The 11,946-nt window shown below is 34.0% G+C and overlaps 1 long non-coding RNA gene across 1 annotated transcript; it reads right to left on the bottom strand.

The window, feature by feature from the left end:
• Positions 1-2,066: 2,066 nt before the first annotated feature.
• On the bottom strand, positions 2,067-5,303 carry LOC148938199 (uncharacterized). The gene is made up of 2 exons (XR_016140089.1): positions 4,732-5,303; positions 2,067-4,375 (listed from the first exon to the last, which is right to left on the bottom strand). It is a non-coding gene; the product is annotated as an uncharacterized LOC148938199 (long non-coding RNA).
• Positions 5,304-11,946: the final 6,643 nt, after the last annotated feature.

Genomic DNA, 11,946 nt, shown 5'->3' with positions numbered 1-11,946 from the left:
GCTTCGGATAACAAATGAATACAAGTGATTTATGTTGGATGGATTTAGTTTTATGTTCGATATTTATCTTTCATCATGCCAATTTCTTGTATTTTCTCTGACAAGATTAATATCTTTTTTCCAATTCTAGCTTCGTGTTATAGTTATGAATTATTTTGAGCGATTCGGCAATTGTTTCTGAATATAATAAAAATTTATTGCTTTTTTTATAATTTCTTGATATTACAAGGAAATCTCATTTTATCTATGTCTCGTTTGAGATAAAAGATTTGTTTTATAGATAAATGTATAAATTTCTGTGTTATTTAACATTGTTAAGTTAAGTTTTCTATTACTATATTTTATATGAAAAAATAACAGATATATAAAATTGATAATAAAGATATTTTGCAAATAAAATTAAAATATTAAATTATAATTATTTAAAATTATATATTAAATATTAAAATTATATATTATTTATTACTTATTGTATTTATTTAAAATGAATATCTCACACACAAAAAATTGTGTATTTTGATATATTTGATTATTTTATATATATATATATATATATTACTAAAAAATTACGCTATTCTTCACTTAAAAAAAAAAAAAGAATTTGGAAGATAATGAAAATATTTAAAATTATATTTTTAATACATTTCTCAATATATGGCAATAAATTCATTATTTAATTAAACCTGATATCCTCTTCATAAATAGTAATGTTATTTGGTATTATATAATTTATACATAGTGACGTCTATATAAAATGTTTTTCATGCAATAATAATAGCAGCATTGATAAATATTGAGAAATTAGGATTGTTGCACGATATCGCGATACCTAATAAATATTCATGCCAATTAAATACCCATACGATATAGAGTCATTCCAGCTTTTTTTCACTTTTTGTGATCAATGATAATACCTCGCGCAATGTTCCGCATTTCCAAATCGACGCGTACCGATCCGATTATTATAAACCGGAATGTTTGCGCGGAGGATCGTGCATTTAGTATTTGCGCGCACAAATCGGTCAAAATCGTAATCGAAATTTGGTTTTGTTCCGCGAAGCGCAAAACATCCACGATCGTTGACCGATCGATTACAATCGATCGACAAGGCGCAATGCGAGCGAGGCTTACGGTCAATCGGTGACGCTTTGCCGAATATCGAATTACTCGCGGACATAGCTCGAGAGCAGCCAACTATACGCGAATACACGTGATCATTCTATTCCGATTGGATTTGACGATGCATCGACTTTGGGATGGCCCATTGTCCCGCGTGCGACCTTTCTGTAATCACTATGTCCGCTTTAGCGCGGGCTTTTGTACTATTGTCACATTGCATTTCTACCATGAAGCTTTTCAATCTCGATCAATGTGATCAGGCGTGTATTAAATAGCTAGTCAATCAATTTTTTTCATTAATATACATACGTGTATATATCTTTATTCACGTTATCAGAAACGTGATATTTGAATATCTCCTCTGATACAGAGATTCCAAAATTATCCACAAAATTTTAGAAATGTAATATAAACTCATGAGAGAAATTCGTCACATTGTAGAAGTAATTTGAATTTTTTACTGAACAAAAATTATATAATTTCTTAAAAATTTCATCGATTAATTATTAAAAATAGCTGAAAAGAAAAGTTTTTTATATATTATATTCGCCTTCTTAATTAAGTTTTAAATGTTTGAAATTGTTCAAATATTAGTGAATAATATTATTTAATCGTTTCAAATGTACTTTGTTAATTACAGCTAATAGACAATATTCCAATCTTTTTTTTTTAACACGCTGTTTATTTAATCAATACCGTATCTTTTCAATATATAAAAAATGAATAGAAGCAAAGCAAACTTTGTGATGAGAATTCGAATTCGCATTCTATGGATAATCCATAAGATACATTTTCATCGTAGTTTCGCGTTTACAATCAATAAAGATTTCCTTGATCGGGCAAGTTTCTGCGATACGGCGAAAAAAGGCGTGAGTTTTGCTGGGATCAAGCAGGTTCCGTTTTGCGAATGCGATCACCTATCTATATAGCAACCCTTTGCGGTCGAGGCGGGCTTTACGTAGTGGTTCATGACAATCATATATGTATTTTCTCAAATCTCAAAATGGAGAATGATTCAAACACGTTTCTTTTTAACTTTTTTATGTAAAACTAATAGAAACGGGATTTTCAAAATAGAGATATGTAATAGAAAAATGATATATTTAATAACGACTTTTCGAAATTATCTTAAACTCTTGAAATTTAATAATATGAGTACACAGAATGTTTTGAAAGCGATATATTGTTAGAATGACTTAAGTAAACTATTTTATTTTAAAGAAAGAATTCTTTGTATTAAGAAAATATTTTCAAAAAAAAACATAATCAAAATTAATTAATTTTTTACATAAAGTATTAGAGAATTTTGATAAATTAAATTTCGGAAGCAGAATCGAAGTTTAAATAATTTAAACACTGTATATATACATGATTTTAATAAAATCATAGATAATCAGTTAGAGACTCAGGATCAGTTAGGGAAACGCTTGATACTAAAACTTAAACAATAAATTAGGAGCATTGTGTTCGAACAGGGAAACAGCAATTCAAAGTTCCATCGACAACACATGTAGTTAATGTGTTCGCATTTTGACTCTGCGTTGTAAGTTCTGAATTGTCAAAATAATGATACCGCAAATAAAGGCAAATAAAACAAAATTATTTTAATGTATTTTTTTTTTAATCTTAAGAATCTTATAAAAAAAGAGGCATACTGTCTATTTCAAGTTTTACAGTCAAGACATAAGACTAATAATGCGAGTTTCGCGGGGAATCTACGGAATCAAGAGAGCAGCTACATCACTTTCTGAAGTAACCTGTGTATAAATGATCAGCGATGACTGCGCTTTCTTAGAAATACCTTCGTTTACAACGTGAAAATGCGCCTGCGATGGGGGGGTTCTTTCATTAACGGCAAACGTATGACGCATCGAGCGAACTGTGTCCCGGCACAGAGATTCGATTCTACTCGAGGACATTTCGTGAAACACGAAAGGCAGACAAGGAGGAGCGCGTTTCTCGTTGACTTATTCTAAAAGTATCGAGAAGATGCATGGGGATACGTAAGATATACCTCTCTCCTCTCTCTCGAGATTCTCCTCGCGAGTGAAACACGAATAAAAATGGTATGGTACATGCTCGGGGCCCCGTAAGTGTCTCCATCGAAAAGGGAAAGGATTCCTCGGGAATGCGAGTAGTGAAAGACGAGCTTTTGCGCTTTTTATCGACGAATGATGTATCCTGATCGCTCAGACTACAGATGAAGACATTATTTCAAATAATAATAAGCTTTTGTTTCCTTTTATCTTGAGACTACATACTTCTGAAATTAAAAGAAATAAAGTAAAGCATTCTTGTGAAGTAAAGATCTCCAGAAAAGAAATATGTCCATTAGAGTAAACTTCTTTAATAAACGTGCCTAGGAGTCTGGAAAATTTTTAATGTTACATTTTCCTGCACTTTTTTAATCGTTATATTCCGAAAGGAGAAGAAAACAAAAGATATATCATAAAAGTAGCATTCATATATTCTTAATACAATCTTTGATACATAATAGCTCTTTGATCGTGTACGCTCTTTCAGGATGTAAATAATAAAATTACTTTGCGTTTGTATTATTATTAAATTATTTAATATTAAATATTATCTCATCAAATACGAAGGCATTCGAAAACATTTTTCTATTTAGGAAGATTTATTTGAAATTTGTCAAGTAAAAATATTGTTCTTGAAATTTAGATTTTATTATAGATTTTTATTATTATAATATTTCATATAACTAAGTAAAATTATATAATCAACAAAATACATTGTTCTTTCAGAAGTGTTCAATAAAGTATATGGCCATTAAAAATTTTCGATCAAAATCCGCAACAACTAGCCTCGCCATTTCTCGTTGGAAAGTTCATAGAGCACGATGAATCTCTCGCTTAGCGAGGCTTTTAGTTCTCGTCATTAATTGAGACGCACTCGGAACTACTCCCAACCTCGGTTCGCTCTCAATCTCCGGTAACATCCGCCATGAATCGCGCACAGAAATTTTCAGAAAGTTACGGCTAGAGGTGTATGCGTTACGAGTGCGACATGTGACAACGTGATTCGCCAGGCGAGATAATCAGAACGGTTCATTCGAAAATCAATTGAATGTCGCGAGAAATCAAGATTACGAATATATAATTTACGTACATTGTCGTCGTGTGGTTGGAAACGAAGCGTCGAACACGGTAAACAAACATAATTGTGTGAAGCTGATGAGGAAATTCGACGAGGAAAGAGAATTTCATTATATGTTGCAAAGTAGAGTTTTGCGTGAACACTGTGCGGAAAGAAAATAAAAAAATGTATGCTATATTGTCAATAATTGAAACACCAAGCAAGAAACACCAACAACAAAATTGAATTTTATAATCTTACAATTATTAAAAAAAAAAAAATAGTAAAAGTGAGCTTTTATATATTCAAATTTTCAATGATTTTCTATTATGTTGATAACTAAAAGTTAATAAAATTATTAATGAAGCTATTTGGAATCACCTTGCAAATTTTTATATTTAAAAGATATAAATAATTTGGATAAATATAATGCCATATACAATTTTTTGATAATAAAATGGTATATATAACAATGCGGCTGTTCAAATGAATCGTTATTAAAATACATTTTGTACGTACCACATGGCGCTAAGATGCGACAAAAGATAAAGAACGACGATATTTTTAGATATGACGAATGAACACAATTTCACAATTGCAATGCAACGAACTTGTAGCAATGACCAGAGAGAAAATAATTACTTCGATATACGAACGTTGTTACGAGAGCTGATAGAAGACCGATAAAATCGCGTAATCGTATCGATAACGCCGTCGTAATTATCGGTGAAGGACCAACCGCATTGGCAATCGAATATTTCACTACATACTGTTATGTGTAATCAAATAAAAATTCGATGTCGAACATAATTATCTCGTTGCTTTTGCGTACATGTGAATAGAATACAAGAATAAAACGGAATAAATTAATAACCGCAATCTTCGGACTTATAAAATGTAAAATTCTAAATTCTGTAAATTCATTATATAGATGCTGCAAAATATAAAAAAAAGAAACGTAATGACGAAATCTTTGATTATATCAATTGTTTGACAAAATTGTCAAGAAATTTTAAAATTATATTTTCGTAATTTACAAATTAAATCTTTAAATTTAGAATGCGTTATTTAGAAATTATTAATTCTTTTCTGTCGACTACGCTGATTAATTACATAAAAAAACCTACAATATAATATGTAATATTGAAAATATAAAAAATCCTATAATAATAATATTATTTCAAATTATTTCTATAGAATAATTGATCTGGAAATAGTTATAAACTTTCATCGCGTGCAATTTATCATATATCTTGCAATATATTTTTAACATACTGTAAATCAAAATCCTCTTTCATTTGTCTCTATCCTTCTCTTTTTCCATTTAAAGAAAAAAGACAGATGATGTGAGAGAGACGGAAATGGGAAGAGCAGGAGAGATAGAGAATGACCGGTAACTAGCAGCGACTGCCGAGCAACAGATTATCGACAAACACTTTCGATATTGGCAAATTGCTGTTGGCGTTCCTCTCTCCCCGCTTGCTTTCGCATCTCCCTTCGTCCTTCTCCTTTTCTCTCTTTATGTCGTTATGTCGCTCGCCCGAAGGAGAAGTTAAATCGAATACGGTAACTGCAGTCTAAGAACAAACCAAACTGGGACGGAGTACAAAAGCGTGGCCACCCTCGATACTGGTGCGACTAACTTTCGCGAAGTTTGATGCCTCGCAAATCAATGGCCATTCGTCGGACCGCGTTAAATTACTCCCGGTTTGGCGTACTCTCCCGCGGGATCTAGCCGATTCAGTTGGTGGAAGCCAAGGGTGTCGATTATCCGCGTCGATCGTTCATTCCCTTTGCCCCCTCCGAAAACTCTAACGCAGCAGAAACGATTTTAACACTTAACCTTACGAGATTAAATGTAGAAATCCGGAAAAGTATTGCTCGCTTTATTACGTTTCATTCTACGGTTTGCGGGGTCATTAGCGAAATCGCAAATTTGTTATTTGTACAATCATAAATGTTAATTATTTATTATATTATAATAATTATTCTAATGATTGTTATTTATATAGATAGATTTTCTACTTTAAGTAGGTATTTAAAGTTTTTATTAATTCTGTATATCATAATACGTAAATAAAAAAACATAACTGTTTAAGTAATAATTTCTGTATTTAAATTAACATTGATAGACTCTTATACGTGTATTTCATCATTAATTTTTGATATTTTACTTCTCAGTATTTATTATGCATTAAATTATTTATTATCTTAAAAAACATATTAATAATATATTTTGGGCAAAATTATAATCCTAAAATCCTTTCCCCTAATAGAACCCTTATAATTTATCGCCCCTTATATTTAATGCTTTCGAGAAACTCGCTATAACACTTTCCTGAAAAAAACATTTTAGAACGAAATACTCAAATAGTTTTAAACCTTTTTTACCCTTTGCTCAATAATTTCGTCATACATTCAACTATTATTATTATATATTAATATAATAATATAAAGTAAGCAGCAAAATCAGTTATTTATATTTTCCAAAGAGAATGATTAATATTTCCTTTTTTCTATTGCAATACAATTAATTTTATGTATGCGATTCAGTAATAAAAAAATTATAAAAAATTTCATAGATTTCATATAGATATAATCAAAGTATGTTTTTTTTATTAATAGTGTAACATTTATTAAAAATTATAAACATTTCTTTATTAAATCTTTATAGTCACATTTTTAATTATTTTATTTAAAAAGTGATCGTAGCAGGAATGAAATCATCTCATCTATTTTTAACAGACTAGATGATTTTAATAGATGAGGTTATTGATAACAGATCAGTAGAGGCTGAGCTTATTGATAACAGATCAAGCTTGCAATATCAAACACTTTCATCATCGTGAAGCTTTTACGGAAAAGACTGGACATTCGTCGACAGTTCAAACTTGTGTCATAACAATGTCGTAACCCGTATTGTCCAGGGGATGATAGACAGGCGGTTATCGCCGATAGAGGGTCGAGAAAAGTATGATGTTAATAATTCCGTCAGGTGATATCTCAGAAGTATCCCAACGACACCTCATGTTGAGCGACACCAGTCAATCGGTTGAAGAAAATGACGTGCAAAACGCGACCGTTATTCGTGCTTTGAAACGATGCTCGTAAAAATAATATTGAGTACCGCTTGTATGCATATTGCGTCATAAAATGCGCGATATATGACGGTAACAATAATTTAGCGTTTTTAAAAATTCGTGTAAAAGAACAAAATTCCAAAATGTAATAGTACAAATGTTGTTAATATAAAGTGGATTTAAATATTTTTATTATTGTGCATTATCGTGTTTTTAAGAGGAATTCAACTCTATAATTATATTTTTATAATTATATATTTTTTTGATTAAGATCTAAATTGCGGTAAAAAGTAATATTTTTTGCCCCTCTAAAAAATTAACAAAAAAAGCTTTTCGATATTGAAGTCTTCAATTGAAATGCTCAAACAGCGAGTTTAGTATTTTGACCACTCGACATTTCCCTTTCGATTTTCGAACATTTGATCATCGATCACTCGCGGAAAGCCCAGCTTAAAGTTTATGACCCTAATACTCATGAAAAATTTAACACGACCGTGGCCATTACTTTCGACATACAAGTCTAACTTGTTGTAAATTTTGCAGGCTGGATTCCGGTCAGTGGCATAATTTATACAGCGGCATCGGACCGCTCGAAATTTGCCGTTTTCACAGTTTTCACGAGATAAAGAGAGATAAATTTAGTAGAAAGATAAATTGAAAGATAGAAAGAAACAGCGCATTTATTTGAAGATGAAAGTTTGCGCAAGAAATTTTGACTCGTAAAACAAGAAAAGGCCGTCCTCTAATCATCATGCTCGACTTTTCCGAGATCTTATCTGACTATGCTCACGAGAGCATCAAAGGAAAGATGTCTTTAAGTAAAAATGCCACGGATCCTCGATAATACACGATAAACATGCTAGAGTTTAATTAAAAATAGAAATGCAAAAAAAAAACGCTATTTTTTTTCATTTTTTCATACTTAATCAGTACCTATTAAGAGTCTCATAAATATTAAAAAAGAGAAAGGAAACAAAAACTTTATAAAAACATATTTTATATTAAGCTATTTAATGTATTATAATTATAATGTATTACAGTTATAATTTAATATATAATAAATATAACTTTCTTCTTTTACTTATTAAAATCAGTAAAAACTGCTGAATAAACAGTTAAAAAAAATTATTTTTGTTTGTACAAAATTATGATATGTATGAACATATATGTATACATTAATCCACCTTTAAATAATTTAATTAAATTTTATTTAAAATTATGTAGATATAAACAGACATATTTTTTCATATAATATCATATTTTTTTTTCAAAGAAAATAATTTTTATTTTTTATTTTACTAAAATAAAAAGAACTAAACTAAACTAAATTAAAAAGAATAATTTTATTGAATTAAGAAATGTAAACATAAAAGAGATTATCGTATTTTAATTTTTAAAACTGAAAAGTTTTAAATGTTAGGTTAGAAAGGTAACTTAAAAAAAAAAAGAATTGTTTTAATTACATGTATGCACATATTAGTAACATTCCGTAAAAGATTACAAAGATTGACTGATAGTTCGCTTTACAGATTTTACAATGTCACATAATAGGATTTCTCTAGGAACTAAAATTTTTAATCTACCATGAATAGCGTTTGAAATTTTTCACCTCCGACCACGAAAAGCAAGTATTCATCGTCTCTCACCTGACTACCCTTTTCACCTGGAAATCCATGAGCTTTTAGCATAGGTACCGCATTTGCAAACTGTTCCCAAAACGTCGGATGAATAGAAAACGATTTCAAAGTGTACATTCTAAATACATCGTTTTCCGGTGGCGGCCATATATTCATCCGAAAAAGGCGCCGAACTTGCAGTTGGATGCGGAAGAAAAATATAGGAGAGAAAGAAAGAGCGTAAAATTGAAAAGACCGGGCAAGACACAAGCAAAGCGTCAAGAGGGATAAGAGGAGGAAGGGAAGGTGAAGATCCTATAAAGACGATGCATTCGGCAAAGCGGCCCCTGCGATAGAGGGTAAAAGCGACAGTTTAGACCCATTAAGATATTTATGCCCGGATTGCCCGTCGAGGGCGAGTATACCGCAGGGGGCAAGCACGAGGGTTCGATAGTTATTCAGAGGCACGCGACTTTAGGCCCGCTGTATCACTCCCCGCCCTCGTCTCTCACCTTTTTTCTTCCCTCGTACTCCTGCATTCTCGCCCATTCTCGCTGTCTTTGTCGGTCTCACGAACCATATATGTACACACACACACACACACACACACACACACACACACACACACACACACACACACACACACACACACACACACACACACACACACACACACACACACACACACACACACACACACACACACACACACACACACACACACACACACACACGCGTATCCACACAAATGCACTTATATCTTTCGGGGGTAGTGCGCCTCGCTTTTCACCCGACGACTGAAAAACAGGACGGTGATTTATGAGACGGCGCTGGACGAAGGCATCCCTTTAATGGTCTGCCTAAACGTCTCAATTTTGTCGCTGATCCTGCTATCCACGTCGGCTTTCGACCCGGTTCCACGTTTTCGAAGTGTTAAGCCCCTTTACTACTACCATAAACCAGGGTTACTTGGATTCTAACCCGCCAATAATCGAATAGTCCGAATAATTGCGAGAGATTAAAAATATTCTTTTACGATATTTCGCAATCTGATGTTTAACCGAGATCAAATAAAAATTTAGATGATTTAGAGAATTCATGAGGATCTATTTTTTAAAAAGGAGAGTGTATAAAGTAAATTGTAAAGTTTAAAACAATCCCAGTGTGCAATCTTTGATATAATGGAATCTTTGTAAATTAAGTTTGCTCGTAACACCAATATATCACATTACTTTCTTTTATTTACCTTCATAATAAGGAGAGAAATAGATAGTTACGCATTACATTATGAAGAAGTTAGGAAAGCAATAAGATGAAAACAAGTTTCGTACTCTTGTGCGATGCTCCATAAAGTACCTGCAACGCTGCCAGATTTAATCCTGCCATGGTAGCTGAGAGCTAAATAATGTTTTGCGGGATTACATTTAACTCTGGTGGTTTAATTTGCTCCTTCTGTTTGTATCCTACTTCCTATCTCATCTCGTCACACTACGTACGTAATTGAGAAACTTAATCCTCAAATGCAGTTGCGGCGATTGCAGCCAATCGTTCCGCTTAGTTCGCTAATTTATCATACATATTTGGCGAGCAATTTATCGCACGTATTCTCCTACAAAGTCAACTTCTCGAATACTTGATGTCTTCGAGGCAATTCCAAAACTATAACAGAAGAAACTGAGATGGAAGATTACGTGGGCGCGCGCATCCTCGGTGCGAATTCTGTAACCTATCGACCGCGATGAGATCGGCAGTTTCATAAAATGCCTCAAGCGAGAATCTCTTTTGTCGGGAGGTCCAACGGGCATCCAAAGAATTTCGTCAATTAAACACGGCAGTGGCGGCGGCAGCGGCGGCGGCAGCGGCGGCGGCGACGGCGACGGCGACGGCGAAGACGCGGCACGTATTACAGAGGGAGGTGTATCGCGCGTGCATCAGAACGCACCACCGGTCGTCATCGCATCGCATTAAAGTGCATGACCATTTGCCAGTCGGGCACGAACGAGAATCGCGCATTCTGCGGACGCGCTCCTTTCTTTCTCTTTAATAAGAGCCGCTTGTGCACCCGCCAGGCCTCCACTTCCGGAGGCTTCCCCCGGCTCTCTTTCTCTCTCTCTCTCTCTCTCTCTCTCTCTCTCTCTCTCTCTCTCTCTCTCTCTCTCTCTCTCTCTCTCCCCCCCCTCCCTCTCTCTCTTCCTTCTCGGCCTAACAGAGATGCATTGTGTGCAACGAAGCACCTGGCACGCGCCAGCTCCTGTCTTTATGTAGCCGCCTATTCTCCCTCTCTCTCACGACCTCTCTCCTCTTCTTCTCGCGCTCTCGGCGCTCGCTCTCCCTTTCTCCCTTTCTCTATCGTACCTCGTTTCTCCTCTCTCCGTCCACCCACACGTGCGCCAAGCGAGTCGTTATCCCCTGGATATCCTCCGGACGTTTGGCCTCCCCTCCCTCCGTTCCACAAGTTCCTAACAAGATTTCCATCTCAGATATCTCTCTCTCCCTCTGTGCCCGTTCCGCTGCACGCGGACTATTAGCAGTAAACGTTGTTCGGTAATTCGACATGGCTTTCGAGAGAACACGGACTTTTGTTCCTTCTTACCCCCTTCAGGGAGGAGCGAGGCGGGGCGGAGGGGATAAGTATGGCACGCGAGGTAATAAAGGGTAATTGTATCTCGGTACGTGCCGCCAAGAGCGCGTCCGAAACGCGCTCATTCGAAATTAATATCTTTGGACACGTGGGATTCGTCCGCCTATTTTCATTCCTTATCTACCGGTCATCTTAGAACGCCATAAAATAATTACATACCGTCCAATTAAGAGTTAGTATGTACTTCATACGATGATTAATTTTCACGATGGTTTATAAATGCACACAAATATATTCTTGTCGATAATCACTGCGTACAAATTTTTATTATTTTGAATATTATTTTACTGAATAATTTATCTAATTTTATATTTTATATTTTACATTTAAACAAATAACTAGAAACATCTAGAATTACGATAAAATTATCTGTCATACCTGGAAACTTATATTTAGC

This window comes from Pogonomyrmex barbatus, unplaced genomic scaffold (assembly GCF_055798465.1).
Source record: "Pogonomyrmex barbatus isolate J1 unplaced genomic scaffold, ASM5579846v1 scaffold1, whole genome shotgun sequence".
Taxonomy (NCBI): Eukaryota; Metazoa; Arthropoda; class Insecta; order Hymenoptera; family Formicidae; genus Pogonomyrmex; species Pogonomyrmex barbatus.
Note: the sequence above shows the minus strand (reverse complement) of the source record. Positions and strands in the feature narration are given on the sequence as shown.